At 34.4% G+C, this 17,099-nt stretch overlaps 1 long non-coding RNA gene across 6 annotated transcripts; it reads right to left on the reverse strand.

The window, feature by feature from the left end:
* Positions 1-1,339: 1,339 nt before the first annotated feature.
* Positions 1,340-15,076, reverse strand: LOC128293107 (uncharacterized). Of its 6 annotated transcripts, none has more exons than XR_008283164.1 (6): positions 14,940-15,076; positions 14,389-14,472; positions 11,969-13,025; positions 8,719-8,777; positions 8,174-8,257; positions 2,460-2,815 (listed from the first exon to the last, which is right to left on the reverse strand). It is a non-coding gene; the product is annotated as an uncharacterized LOC128293107 (long non-coding RNA). The 6 variants fall into 6 exon arrangements; XR_008283165.1 differs by lacking the exon at positions 2,460-2,815 and adding an exon at positions 6,773-6,800; XR_008283163.1 differs by lacking the exon at positions 2,460-2,815 and adding an exon at positions 6,780-6,809.
* Between the last annotated feature and the right edge of the window lie 2,023 nt (positions 15,077-17,099).

The following is a 17,099-nucleotide window of genomic DNA, read 5'->3' on the forward strand; positions in this document are numbered from 1 at the left end:
AACTCAGATTTACTTTTGTAGAATAACCATTCTTTACCCCAGAAATTTTAAAGAAATCTCGACACTGAAATCCCCACACTTCTATGGTCGAGCCAGAAGCTTAATCATAACAGATTCTAATATCGCAAGTCAAAGATTACTCGTAAAGATAAACCATGCTTGATAATTCTCGAAACAAGAACGATAGAAAAGCTAATATAAGAAATTCCAAGATATAAAGACTATACTAGAAATCTGAGAATATAATCCAGAAGAAAATAATAAAGATGATCCGAAAAATCCCTCAGAGAAAACCAGAAGGAAACTACTATCTGTATGCTTTAGAATTTCTCATAATAGAGATAATATAATTCTCGCATATATAAACCATAATCAATAGAACATCAGAATAATCTTACATAGATTTTTATCATCAACTTCATTCCAATATATCGAATAGAAATCAAGAGATGGGAAATGTCGATCATAACTAACTGGACCAATAGAACTTTTCATCTAATATCACAGTCTCCAGCATCCTCACATAATAGAATTCCCACTCGAAAGGGATAACCATACGTATTCCCCAGAATAGAGGAAAACATAGAATACTCAGAAGAGAAAGATAGCCATCACTTTTGTTTAATTGAATTCGTCATACTCAGACATCTGTGCAAGTCCGACATTATTTCTCTAACTAATTCTGTCTTCACTAATCTCATACTATTTCATTTTTGTACTCTTCAGTTTCACTTTTGCAAGCTTATGCAACATATCTCTCGAGAATCTCATCGTATAAATCTATTCTGGTAAGGGGCGAAGATTGTAAAGCCTCTAAACTTTTAACTCTCAAGCAAATACATATTTAACAACAGCATAGCTTTACGCATATTAATTCAAACATTTCAAATTTCCAACTTGTTATAAACACATTTTCACATATCTCAGTAATACATGTAACTTTATTTCATGCAAATATTAGCTAAACATAAGTGAATTTATCATAACTCAAACTTTCATTTCTTTTTCTCAAATTACCCTTAATGTTTTATCAAATTCCCATATTTAGTCTTAATCACTTGCCAATATTTATCAAATTGGAGAACGTCTTATGGTTTTGAGTACATCGCTTACTTGATGCCATAGTTCAACTATGGTCTTGTACTAGCTCTCATCCATCTCGTGTCGATGCCGTGTCCTGCATAAGTCTTACATCGACACATGTAACCGTCTTGACGTATGTCCCGGACATGTCTTACACTAGCACATCTCGTAGCCGACGCATGTCCTGCACATGTCCGACATCGCTATCATCTCGAGGCCGATGCATGTCCTGACATGTCTTACACTAGCCCTCGTCTCAATGCCGATGCCATGTCTCATACATGGTCTTACACTGCACACAAATCTCATGTATTGCCATGGTCCAACCATAGTCTTTTCCGTCAATTCATTAGTGAACGATCGTACTCATTCCCTGCGTTCCACCCAATTTGATCTTTCATTACAACTTTCATGCTATTGTGACATTTATGATTCTGTAACTGAGATTATAAAGCATAACATTATTGCATATTGACTTCATCAATCTAGACATAAATGTCAACCTCATGTATATACTGATTATTAATCATGCAATAAAAGCATTCATACATACATTCTGTCATTTTAAGCAAATTTCTTTCTTTTCCTAAACACTTGGCCAAATCAAGTTAGACATTTAACATCGTATGAATACTAACATGCATAAAAGCGCTTTTCACAACTTAACTGTGTTTTACTCCACTATTTCACATACTTTATCTCAAGAGTATCACATAATGAAAACTAGTTCATATAAAAAAAAAATCATGGATTTCTTTTCATACGTTTCCAAATTTTCAGCATATCATAAGCATGATTCAATAATCTCAACTTTACTCTTATCTCTATCAAGATTTGCTCGGTTGGAACTCATTCCTGTCTTAATCAACAATTTTGTTAGGGCCGAGAGATATCACACTATCACGAGTAATACTATGGCATGTATAACAAGACTCTCTTACGCTAGGTTAGTCCGAGAACCGACTAAACCATGCTCTGATACCACTAAATGTAACACCCCTCGCCCGCATCCGACGCCGGGACGGGGTTCGAGGTGCTACCTGACTTTTACTAACACTTCCATACTAAACAGGGCCATGAAATCTCAAATAATTAAAAATTTTTCTTTTCACATGCAATCTGTCCCTTATGCGAGCTTACGAGGCCCAATACATGCATTCAGGCGGTTCGGGACCCAATCGAGAACTCATGAAAACTTAGAAAATCTCTTGCGTTAAGGCTTCACACGCCCATGTGCTCAGGCCGTGTGGCCAGAAATAGGCTAATTATCAACCCTTTTGTCACTCTTACACCACATGCATAGATACATACTTATCCAATAACATACAACATGACATAAATGAGCTCTTAAACATCTACAAACCATTCATGAAGCATTATTAACTATTTACCAATCACTTAATCCTGCATTAGTTACTAGCTCATCAATGAATCTCAATTCAATCTCTAGGCATACATGTTGTAAGCCACATCACAAGAGATAATAACATACATGCATAAGAATAATCATATGGGCCCATAATGTCATTAGCTGACATAGGCCAATTTACATGACTAATACTACCTTAATAATAAGCCAATGCCTTTGGCCAAATCATAATATTACATACTCACATTAAAACCCTATACATGCCATAGACTCGAATCACTTAAGTTTACTTACTCCGATAACGTTAACTCGATAGGGTGATAATATCTCTGACGGCCTCCAACCCGAGCTAACCTGGAAACTCTAGAAAACATGGGAAAGAAGGGGGTAAGCTTTAAGCTAGTAAGTTCATATGAAAACAATAAGCAACTCATTAACTTGTTTTATCAATGTTTACAACATATTTTCAAGTTCACTACAAGCTGTCTTTCTAAGCAACGGTCACTAAATTATTTATATCTGGAGCTACGAAACTCCGAATTAAGTTCCGTTAATTTTCCTGAAACTAGACTTATTTTCCTTTCTTCCATAAAATTTCCAGAATTTTTGGTTAAGGAAAATAGTACAGTTTATTAGTTAAAGTCTCCCCTGTTTCAGGGTATGACCACTCTGACCCCTGTGCACTACAAACCGAATTTCTCCCTGTACAAAATTCCAACGACCATGCCGTTTATTTCCCATAAAAATAGACTCAATAAGGAATCCATTCATGTAAGGTATAACTCTTAATAATTTTTGTACAATTTTGGTGAATTTCTAAAGTTAGAACAGGGATCTCGAATTCATTCAGACCCTGTTTCACAAGAATTCAAATATCAAACAATATGGAATTCTTTTTCTTCCTCTATTTCTTTCATGTGAAAATAGACTCATTAAGCTTTAATCCCATATTTTATTCTGCCTCTAACTCATTTTCCACTATTTTTAGTGTATTTTCAAAGTTACACTACTGCAGTAACTCAAATCTGTCAAGGCTAAATTACTCATTCATGATCATTGTTCATAATATTAATACAACACCATTTTATCCATCATGGCAAGAACACATATTATGCATCATAGATCATCACACATATCAAGGCATTCTCATAGGATTAGTATACATACTTGCACAACTCGTAACATAACTCGAGTGCATACTCACCAATGACTTACCTCATTGGGACCATCATTAACTCTTTCCTTGGATTGCCCGTTGAACACTTGGAATACTAATTAGATACTCGGAAAAGCCTTTGCACATAAGTGCCTCAATTGTAGCTAAAGCTACCTCATATCTCATGACATTTCAATGCTCATTCTCGAGCTAGTCATCTAGACTCATAATTCCTAGTGACATGTCACTCAGATCCTATTCTATTCCTAAGGTTCAAACGGGATTTTTCCTCGCCTATTAAGGCTTTGTCTTATCATATTTCTATTAATTACATACACATTAATATCTGTACAATTCATGTAATGATAACATTTAAATACATGTATAGCATGGTATTGTTTACATACTGAACTTACCTCGATACCACAAATGTGAAAAGGACATACTCGTCCATAAATCGATTTCTTTCCGTTCTAGGTCCAAGTCTCAATTTTCATCATCTATAACATCACATTTAGCCTACCAATCAGTCACAATATTCATATGGGTCTAAAAATCATATTTTTACAAATTTTCATTTTGACCCTAAACTTTTGCATATTTGCACTTTTGCCCCAATGCTCTTAAATTAATTTTTATTCAATTTCTATAAGGTTTAAGACATTCTGAACATTTTCTCTTCTATGGCAACTCCAAATTTTCACTAATTCACACACTTATGACCAATTTGTAACTTTCACAATTTAACCCCTTTTGACATTTTTACCAAATTCATTGAATAAAACTCATATTTAACACATCAAACATTCATTATCCACTATAAATCATCAAAACACAACCATATCATGAATGGGTAAATTTTAAACTCTAATTTCTCTTCAATCAATTGGTAGAAATAGAAAATTTAAGCTTCGGGATCTCAAAATATGAAAATTATTAAAAGCGGGACAAAAACCGTACCTATATAAGCCATAAAAGCTTGGCCGAATGGAGCTCATCCATGGCTGCTATTTTCTGTTCTTTCCACGGTTGAAGAAGAAAGAATGAAAAAAAATGATAGCTTTTATATTTTTGTCTTATTAGGTTATTTTAATCAATTTACAAAATTACCCTTTTTATTTCAACCAAATTTCAAAAATACCAAACAAATATCCATTCACTAACTTATTAAAGGAATAATTGTCACATAAGGACTTTCAATTTAAAACTCATAACAATTAGGCACCTCATATATAAAGAACTCAACTTTTGCACTTTTTACAATTTAGTCCTTTTGACTAAATTGAGTGCTCAAACGTCAAAATTTTCGAATGAAATTTTTACGAAATATTTTCATAAATTTATAGACTATAAAAATATAATAAAAATAAATATTTTTTTTTTCTCGTCGGGTTTGTGGTCCCAAAACCACTGTTCCGACTAGACCCAAAATCGGGCTATTACAGGCCTTATTACATTTAAAAGCCCAAAACCTCAAACGTAATTAAAAGGATGTCCAGTTCACCAGAAGAAAATCAAACTTTCAGAGCGGGTGGCCACTCCGAATTCCCTCACGACTCCAAGCCCACTATGGTTGGGGATTTCTGCGTGGATGAAAATAAAAGGGTGAGTTTGGGAAACTCGATGTGTAAGGAAAACCCATTCAAAGCCCAAGTCAGCTCAAGCCCATTCAGTAATAAAGTGGTACTGGACCGAGCCCTTTTCAGATTACAATAAACTAGGCTGAGCCCTTATTCAGATAATGATATGGCCCATAGGCCCATTTCAAAATACATGCAACATCAATAACATATGCAAGCCCATTTGGGAGACTACTCAACCCACCAACCACTACACTCCACCTGCATCAGCCCTACACTCCATGTGGGAATAGCTCAACCCACCCAAATTTCAACACTCCACAAATGCACCTTGTCGCTCGCTTATCATAAGTTGAGGCAAAGCCTCCAAGACGTGGACAAGCCACTTTCAAGACTTCCTTTGTCAATATCTCAATCCCATGCATCGATAATAACAACATGGCATGCAAGAAATAACAACAATCAAACATGCATTTAGGTCAATTTAACCTTGGGGTATTTGGTAATTTATCTCTAGGGGTAAACGTAAATTTTCACTTTTAAAGGTATTTCAAGAATTTATCTATTTTAGGGTTTTCATGCATATTCCTACTTTTCACGTACTAATGTAATCACTACCGAGGGTTCTTACCGAATTGGGCATGTTGGCCCATCATTCCAATTTTGGCCCATTAAGCCCAAAAATATCGAGGGCACGTAAATCATGCACTTTGCAGTCCAAATTTTGCAGTTTACCAAAACATTAATCGATTTACCTCACGAGCATTCGCACACTCGCAAATCTACAAAATACCAGAACACCCTCGCCTTGATCCGACGCCGGACGAGTTCGAGGTGCTACCGACTTTTACTAACACTTCCATACTAAATGGGCTATGAAATCTCAAATAATTAAAAACTTTTCTTTTCACATGCAATTTGTCCCTTATGCGAGCTTACGAGGCCCAATACATGCATTCAAGCGGTTCGGGACCCAATCGAGAACTCATGAAAACTTAGAAAAATCTCTTGCGTTAAGGCTTCACATCCCATGTGCTCAGCCGTGTGGCGAAATAGTCTAATTATCAAGCCTTTTGTCACTCTCACACCACATGCATAGATACATACTTATCCAATAACATACAACGTGGCATAAATGAGCTCTTAAACATCTACAAACATGATATGCTCAAGTTATTTTCTTATGTAATAAATATTATAGAATTTGCCCATATCATTACCACATACTAGACATAACTATCATTACATCACAAACCATTCATGAAGCATTATTAACTATTTACCAATCACTTAATCCGCATTAGTTACTAGCTCATCCATGAATCTCAATTCAATGTCTAGGCATACATGTTGTAAGCCACATTACAAGAGATAATAACATACATGCATAAGAATAATCATATGGGCCCATAATGTCATTAGCCGACATAGGCCAATTTACATGACTAATACTACCTTAATAACAAGCCAATGCCTTTGGCTAAATCATAATATTACATACTCACATTAAAACCCTATACATGCCATAGACTCAATCACTTGAGTTTACTTACTCAATAACGTTAACTCGATAGGGTGATAATATCTCTGACGGCCTCCAACCCGAGCTAACCTGGAAACTCTAGAAAACATGGGAAAGAAGGGGGGTAAGCTTTCGCTTAGTAAGTTCATATGAAAACAATAAGCAACTCATTAACTTGTTTTATCAATGTTTACAACATATTTTCAAGTTCACTACAAGCTGTCTTTCTGAGCAACAGTCACTAAATTATTTATATCTGGAGCTACGAAACTCCGAATTAAGTTCCGTTAATTTTTCCTGAAACTAGACTTATTTTCCTTTCTTCCATATATTTTCCAGAATTTTTGGTTAAGCCAAATGGTACAGTTTATTAGTTAAAGTCTCCCCTGTTTCAGGGTATGACCACTCTGACCCCTGTGCACTACAAACCGAATTTCTCCCTGTACAAAATTCCAACGACCATTCCGTTTATTTCTCATAAAAATAGACTCAATAAGGAATCCATTCATGTAAGGTATAACTCTTAATAATTTTTGTATAATTTTTGGTGAATTTCTAAAGTTATAACAGGGGATCTCGAATTCATTCAGACCCTGTTTCATAAGAATTCAAATATCAAACAATATGGAATTCTTTTTCTTCCTCTGTTTCTTTCATATGAAAATAGACTCATTAAGCTTTAATCCCATATTTTATTCTGCCTCTAACTCATTTTCTACTATTTTTAGTGTATTTTCAAAGTTACACTACTGCAGTAACTCAAATCTATCAAGGCTAAATTACTCATTCATGATCTTACCACCTTATCGTTGTTGTATCTATTTTCAACCCGAGGGTTAAGTACATACCTGTCCAAAATGTCCATTTCACAATACTTACCAATCGTCACCTACATCTTAAGTGTTCTTCCATTCCACTAGAAATTTTACCCGTTGAACACATCGAATATAACTCGGATACATGGATAATTTGCACATAAGTGCCATATTTGTAGCCAAGCTACCATGTAACCCGCCCATAAGTGAACTCGGACTCAACTCAACGAGCTCGGGCGTCAGATCCATAAGTGAACTCGGACTCAACTCAACGAGTTCGGATGCCTAGTTACATCTCACGAACTCGGACTCAACTCAACGAGTTCGGACATTCCACATCCATAAGTGAACTCGGACTCAACTCAACGAGTTCGGATGCTCAACCATTCTAGTGACATGTCACTTGTATCCTAATCTATTCCTAAGGTTCAAACGGATTTTCCTCGAACACGCCTCCTTGCTATCTTCCGTAAAATACCGAAACCAATACTCGGTAGCACTTTATATTTAACAAATAATACACTTAATTTGCATTTTATTCAAAATAACCACAAAGCATATATTTCATAATAAAATTCAGCATAACATATAATTAACATCAATAACTTAAAATAACCATTATGCTACATTATTTACACATGAACTTACCTCGATACCACAAATGTGAAAAGGACGTACTCGTCCATAAATCGATTTCTTTCCGTTCTAGGTCCAAGTCTCAATTTTCATCATCTATAACATCACATTTAGCCTACCAATCAGTCACAATATTCATATGGGTCTAAAATCATATTTTTACAAATTTTCATTTTGACCCTAAACTTTTGCATATTTGCATTTTTGCCCCAATGCTCGTAAATTAATTTTTATTCAATTTCTATAAGGTTTAAAACATGCTGAACATTTTTCTCTTCTATGGCAACTCCAAATTTTCACTAATTCACACACTTATGACCAATTTATAACTTTTACAATTTAGCCCCTTTTTGACATTTTTACCGAAATTCATTGAATAAAACTCATATTTAACACATCAAACATTCATTATCCACTATAAATCATCAAAACACAACCATATCATGAATGGGTAAATTTTAAACTCTAATTTCTCTTCAATCAATTGGTAGAAATAGAAAATTTAAGCTTCGGGATCTCAAAATACGAAAATCATTAAAAGCGGGACAAAACCGTACCTATATAATCCGTAGAAGCTTGGCTGAATGGAGCTCATCCATGGCTGCCATTTTCAGTTCTTTCCACGGTTGAAGAAGAAAGAATGAAACAAGCTATCATTTGTCTTATTAGGTTATTTTAATTAATTTACAAAATTACCCTTTTATTTCAACCAAATTTCAAAAATACCAAACAAATATCCATTCACTAACTTATTAAAGGAATAATTGTCACATAAGGACTTTCAATTTGAAACTCAACAATTAGGCACCTCATATATAAAGAACTCAACTTTTGCACTTTTTACAATTTAGTCCTTTTGACTAAATTGAGTGCTCAAACGTCAAAATTTTCGAATGAAATTTTTACGAAATATTTTCATAAATTTATAGACTATAAAAATATAATAAAAATAATTTTTTTTTTGTCGGGTTTGTGGTCCCGAAACCACTATTCCTACTAGACCCAAAATCGGGCTATTACATTTCTTCCCCCCTTTAGGGATTTTCGTCCCCGAAAATCTTACCAGAAAAAGTTGTTCTCTACTTTCTCGAGTCACTTATATCTTTTTCTCACAACTTACAAAACAACTCCACACAAGCTCATACTCAAGATTTCCTATAGCTTTTCCATAGTTGAGGTATAAACCTCGGAGCTCAATTTGAAACACTGGAGACTGACATTCTTGGAACCATAAACTTAGAAACATACAACTCAGTCATATCTGTTGAATAATATATCTGTACATACTAAAATAATCATGCAGACTTCCATCATCAATCTTTCACAATTCAACTTGCATCTCTCATTTTTCCTGGAAATGAGAGACATCCCGATACGAAATTCATAACAGTCCTTTCTCATTTTCTTCCCATTGTCATCACTGACAATAATAATCTCGAATACATTTGATATTCGGCTTTACCCTATAGACAATTCGACATCCTTTGAACGAATAAACAAGATACTGCTGTGAACTCTGTACTCAATTCTCTGTATACCCAGAGTTTCTCAGTACTGAAATCTTACTCTGAATTAATAGTAATAGAAACCAGAAATCAAATCCTCCCTGCAATTCCAAATTAAAAGTCGAATCATGCTGTACTTGTTTAATTTACCACTTATAGCCACATTTCTATACTCTGATCATCAACTGTTTAGAAACTTTACTAACATGAATCAAATGATTCCAACTTCATAGATGTGGTCTTTTTATTAATCAGGATAACTATACTTATAACATCTCTCGAACAAGAGAAATCCAACTAATATGTTTCCATAACATACTTTCAAGAATAAAACCCCATCATTTCTAACTGTACGACTACTTACCAAAGAACACGTAACGGTATTCTCGAACCGGAGAATAAACTTAAATGCACATAACTCGATTTACTTTTGTAGAATAACCATTCTTTACCCCGAAATTTTAAAGAAATCTCGACACTTGAAATCCCCACACTTCTATGGTCGAGCCGTAAGCTTAATCATAATGATTCTAATATCGCAAGTCAAAGATTACTCGTAAAGATAAACCATGCTTGATAATTCTCGAAACAAGAACGATAGAAAAGCTAATATAAGAAATTCCAAGATATAAAGACTATACTAGAAATCTGAGAATATAATCCAGAAGAAAATAATAAAGATGATCCGAAAAATCCCTCAGAGAAAACCAGAAGGAAACTACTGTCTGTATGCTTTAGAATTTCTCATAATAGAGATAATATAATTCTCGCATATATAAACCATAATCAATAGAACATCAGAATAATCTTACATAGATTTTTACTGTCAACTTCATTCCAATATATCAGAATAGAAATCTGAAGAGATGGGGAAATGTAGATCATAACTAACTGGACCAATAGAACTTTTCATCTAATATCACAGTCTCCAGCATCCTCACATAATAGAATTCCCACTAGAAAGGGATAACCATACGTATTCCCCAGAATAGAGGAAAACATAGAATACTCAGAAGAGAAAGATAGCCATCACTTTTGTTTAATTGAAATCGTCATACTCAGACATCTGTGCAAGTCCGACATTATTCCTCTAACTAATTCTGTCTTCGCTAATCTCATACTATTCCATTTTTGTACTCTTCAGTTTCACTTTTGCAATCTTATGCAACATATCTCTCGAGAATCTCATCGATAAATCTATTCGTAAGGGCAAAGATTGTAAAGCCTCTAAACTTTTGACTCTCAAGCAAATACATATTCAACAACAAAGATAACTTTACGCATATTGATTCAAACATTTCAAATTTCCAACTTGTTATAAACACATTTTCACATATCTCAAGAATACATGTAACTTTATTTCATGCGAATATTAGCTAAACATAAGTGAATTTATCATAACTCAAACTTTCATTTCTTTTCTCAAATTACCCTTAATGTTTTATCAAATTCCCATATTTAGTCTTAATCACTTGCCAATATTTATCAAATTGGAGAACGTCTTATGGTTTTGAGTACATCGCTACTTGATGCCATAGTTCAACTATGGTCTTGTACTAGCTCTCATCCATCTCGTGTCGATGCCGTGTCCTGCATGTGTCTTACATCGACACATGTAACCGTCTTGACGCATGTCCCGCACATGTCTTACACTAGCACATCTCGTAGTGACGATGTCCCGGACATGTCCGACATCGGCTATCATCTCGAGGCCGATGCATGTCCTGACATGTCTTACATCGCTCTCATCTTGTGGTGATGCATGTCCTGGACATGTCTTACACTAGCCCTCGCCTCAATGCCGATGCCATGTCTCATACATGGTCTTACACCGCACACAAATCTCATGTATTGCCATGGTCCAACCATAGTCTTTTCCGTCAATTCATTAGTGAACGATCGTACTCATTCCTGCGTTCCACCCAATTTGATCTTTCATTACAACTTTCATGCTATTGTGACATTTATGATTCTGTAACTGAGATTATAAAGCATAACATTATTGCATATTGACTTCATCAATCTAGACATAAATGTCAACCTCATGTATATACTGATTATTAATCATGCAATAAAAGCATTCATACATACATTCTGTCATTTCAAGCAAATTTCTTTCTTTTCCTAAACACTTGGCCAAATCAAGTTGGACATTTAACATCGTATGAATACTAACATGCATAAAAGCGCTTTTCACAACTTAACTGTGTTTTACTCCACTATTTCACATACTTTATCTCAAGAGTATCACATAATGAAAACTAGTTCATATAAAAAAAAAATCATGGATTTCTTTTCATACCTTTCCAAATTTTCAGCATATCATAAGCATGATTCAATAATCTCAACTTTACTCTTATCTCTATCAAGATTTGCTCGGTTGGAACTCATTCCTGTCTTAATCAACAATTTTGTTAGGGCCGAGAGATATCACACTATCACGAGTAATACTATGGCATGTATAACAAGACTCTCTTACGCTAGGTTAGTCCGAGAACCGACTAAACCATGCTCTGATACCACTAAATGTAACACCCCTCGCCCGCATCCGACGCCGGGACGGGGTTCGAGGTGCTACCGACTTTTACTAACACTTCCATACTAAATGTACTATGAAATCTCAAATAATTAAAACTTTTCTTTTCACATGCAATTTGTCCCTTATGCGAGCTTACGAGGCCCAATACATGCATTCAGGCGGTTCGGGACCCAATCGAGAACTCATGAAAACTTAGAAAATCTCTTGCGTTAAGGCTTCACACGCCCATGTGCTCGGCCGTGTGGCGAAATAGTCTAATTATCAAGCCTTTTGTCACTCTCACACCACATGCATAGATACATACTTATCCAATAACATACAACGTGGCATAAATGAGCTCTTAAACATCTACAAACATGATATGCTCAAGTTATTTTCTTATGTAATAAATATTATAGAATTTGCCCATATCATTACCACATACTAGACATAACTATCATTACATCACAAACCATTCATGAAGCATTATTAACTATTTACCAATCACTTAATCCTGCATTAGTTACTAGCTCATCCATGAATCTCAATTCAATGTCTAGGCATACATGTTGTAAGCCACATTACAAGAGATAATAACATACATGCATAAGAATAATCATATGGGCCCATAATGTCATTAGCGACATAGGCCAATTTACATGACTAATACTACCTTAATAACAAGCCAATGCCTTTGGCTAAATCATAATATTACATACTCACATTAAAACCCTATACATGCCATAGACTCGAATCACTTGAGTTTACTTACTCCGATAACGTTAACTCGATAGGGTGATAATATCTCTGACGGCCTCCAACCCGAGCTAACCTGGAAACTCTAGAAAACATGGGAAAGAAGGGGGTAAGCTTTAGTAAGTTCATATGAAAACAATAAGCAACTCATTAACTTGTTTTATCAATGTTTACAACATATTTTCAAGTTCACTACAAGCTGTCTTTCTGAGCAACAGTCACTAAATTATTTATATCTGGAGCTACGAAACTCCGAATTAAGTTCCGTTAATTTTTCCTGAAACTAGACTTATTTTCCTTTCTTCCATATATTTTCCAGAATTTTTGGTTAAGCCAAATGGTACAGTTTATTAGTTAAAGTCTCCCCTGTTTCAGGGTATGACCACTCTGACCCCTGTGCACTACAAACCGAATTTCTCCCTGTACAAAATTCCAACGACCATTCCGTTTATTTCTCATAAAAATAGACTCAATAAGGAATCCATTCATGTAAGGTATAACTCTTAATAATTTTTGTACAATTTTTGGTGAATTTCTAAAGTTATAACAGGGGATCTCGAATTCATTCAGACCCTGTTTCATAAGAATTCAAATATCAAACAATATGGAATTCTTTTTCTTCCTCTGTTTCTTTCATATGAAAATAGACTCATTAAGCTTTAATCCCATATTTTATTCTGCCTCTAACTCATTTTCTACTATTTTTAGTGTATTTTCAAAGTTACACTACTGCAGTAACTCAAATCTATCAAGGCTAAATTACTCATTCATGATCTTACCACCTTATCGTTGTTGTATCTATTTTCAACCCGAGGTTAAGTACATACCTGTCCAAAATGTCCATTTCACAATACTTACCAATACGTCACCTACATCTTAAGTGTTCTTCCATTCCACTAGAAATTTTACCCGTTGAACACATCGGAATATAACTCGGATACATGGATAATTTGCACATAAGTGCCATATTTGTAGCCAAGCTACCATGTAACCCGCCCATAAGTGAACTCGGACTCAACTCAACGAGCTCGGGCGTTCGCATCCATAAGTGAACTCGGACTCAACTCAACGAGTTCGGATGCCTAGTTACATCTCACGAACTCGGACTCAACTCAACGAGTTCGGACATTCCACATCCATAAGTGAACTCGGACTCAACTCAACGAGTTCGGATGCTCAACCATTCTAGTGACATGTCACTTGTATCCTAATCTATTCCTAAGGTTCAAACGGGATTTTCCTCGAACACGTCTCCTTGCTATCTTCCGTAAAATACCGAAACCAATACTCGGTAGCACTTTATATTTAACAAATAATACACTTAATTTGCATTTTATTCGAAAATAACCACAAAGCATATATTTCATAATAAAATTCAGCATAACATATAATTAACATCAATAACTTAAAAATAACCATTATGCTACATTATTTACACATGAACTTACCTCGATACCACAAATGTGAAAAGGACGTACTCGTCCATAAATCGATTTCTTTCCGTTCTAGGTCCAAGTCTCAATTTTCATCATCTATAACATCACATTTAGCCTACCAATCAGTCACAATATTCATATGGGTCTAAAAATCATATTTTTACAAATTTTCATTTTGACCCCTAAACTTTTGCATATTTGCATTTTTGCCCCAATGCTCGTAAATTAATTTTTATTCAATTTCTATAAGGTTTAAAACATGCTGAACATTTTTCTCTTCTATGGCAACTCCAAATTTTCACTAATTCACACACTTATGACCAATTTATAACTTTTACAATTTAGCCCCTTTTTGACATTTTTACCGAAATTCATTGAATAAAACTCATATTTAACACATCAAACATTCATTATCCACTATAAATCATCAAAACACAACCATATCATGAATGGGTAAATTTTTAAACTCTAATTTCTCTTCAATCAATTGGTAGAAATAGAAAATTTAAGCTTCGGGGATCTCAAAAATACGAAAATCATTAAAAACGGGACAAAAACCGTACCTATATAATCCGTAGAAGCTTGGCTGAATGGAGCTCATCCATGGCTGCCATTTTCAGTTCTTTCCCACGGTTGAAGAAGAAAGAATGAAACAAGCTATCATTTGTCTTATTAGGTTATTTTAATTAATTTACAAAATTACCCTTTTTATTTCAACCAAATTTCAAAAATACCAAACAAATATCCATTCACTAACTTATTAAAGGAATAATTGTCACATAAGGACTTTCAATTTGAAACTCAACAATTAGGCACCTCATATATAAAGAACTCAACTTTTGCACTTTTTACAATTTAGTCCTTTTGACTAAATTGAGTGCTCAAACGTCAAAATTTTCGAATGAAATTTTTACGAAATATTTTCATAAATTTATAGACTATAAAAATATAATAAAAATAATTTTTTTTTTCGTCGGGTTTGTGGTCCCGAAACCACTATTCCTACTAGACCCAAAATCGGGCTATTACAATACCGGTTTTCGGCATTTCAGCTTTTCGACTTTTGCCGATCCAGACTAAGAAAGAGGGTGTTAGTTACACACTGTTTTGCGATATATCTTGACGAGATCCACACACGAACCGCCTACAATTGGATTACTAACACGTTAATCTAACTATTCAAATACTGAACTACGATTAACCCCTTACAATATTCGGCCAACCACACCTACAGATCATAGTAAGCTTATAAGAAATCAATAAGCAACTCATTAACAAATTTTTGTCAATGTTTACCACATAATAATAATTTCACTGCAAGTTGTCTTCCTGAGCAACAGTCACTAAATCATTTATAACTAGAGCTACGAAACTCCAAATCAAGTACCGTTAATTTTCCCTGAAAATAGACTCATATAGCTTATATCCATAAGATTTTCAGAATTTTTGGTTTGGCCAATCAATACCAGATTTTTCTCAAAGTTTCGCATGTTTCACTGTTTGGCTAATCTGACCACTCTTCATTACGAATCAAAATTCTCATTGTACAGAATTCAAAATATGTTCTAGTTTATTCCATTTGAAACTAGACTCAACAAGCTTTAATTACATAATTTATTCAGCTTCTAATTCATCTCTCACAATTTATGGTGATTTTCCAAAGTCACATTACTGCTGCTGTCCCAAGCAGATTTATTACCAAATTCACTCTTTCACACCTAACTTGCATGCTTGTTATTTAAACATGTATATCACCAATCAATCATCACATATCTATGATTTTACTTAAGTATAATCTCCATTTCATCATTCTAAAGCACAACATGTTAGCCAATTTTTCCCCTTAGCATCTAAGGCACATGCATGCTCATTTGTTTGGCTCAACTTCACCTATCTTCCATTTTTCATCAAAAGAACATGAAACAACAACCATTTCCTTCATTTTAATTCATGACTAAATGCTCACAACACAACTAAAAATCAAAATATGCTTCAAGAGTTAAGGTAGAATCAAGAAGAACTCATGAACCTCAAAATAGAAACAAGGTACCAAGAACTTACCTTCAATTTTCCTCCTCCTAATGACCGAATACTCAAGAGCTTTCTCCTCTCCTTTCTCTTCTCTAACTTTCAGCTATGATGAACAAAGATGGACAAAACTTTGTTCTTTTCACCCCTTTTTCTTTTAATAAAACTTCACATTTCATCCATTTAATTCTTTAATACAAAAGACATGAAATTCTTATCATGAAACATTTACCTAACCCATTATCATGGAACATTTACCTAACCTATTATCATGGAACATTTACCTAACTTATTATCAATTTGTATCAATTTGTACCATAAATTATGGATATCAAGTGCACATTTTGTCTACAACAACATGATGGCTGGCCACTTCATGTAAAATGGGAGGTTTGTCATGCAAATCCTCCTATTTTGCACTCCTATTTATTTGGCCACTTCAATTTAGCCTATAGCATTTTCAAACATTTTCACATAGGTCCTATTTCATAATTTCACTCCCTTTTTCTTATGGAACAAAAATTAACTAAAATTACCAGGTTCTATCTTAAGCTTGGGCCTTCTAGAGGCCCACTAACATAATTAAACCTATGCCAACATTCACAGGATTCCCGAAAATTGGGGCGTTACAAGGAAGATTTAATTATAGCCATTTTTATAAATCAACAAAATTTTTTAAAGAAAATTGTGATTAA

Source organism: Gossypium arboreum, chromosome 5, assembly GCF_025698485.1.
Source record: "Gossypium arboreum isolate Shixiya-1 chromosome 5, ASM2569848v2, whole genome shotgun sequence".
NCBI classification, from domain to species: Eukaryota; Viridiplantae; Streptophyta; class Magnoliopsida; order Malvales; family Malvaceae; genus Gossypium; species Gossypium arboreum.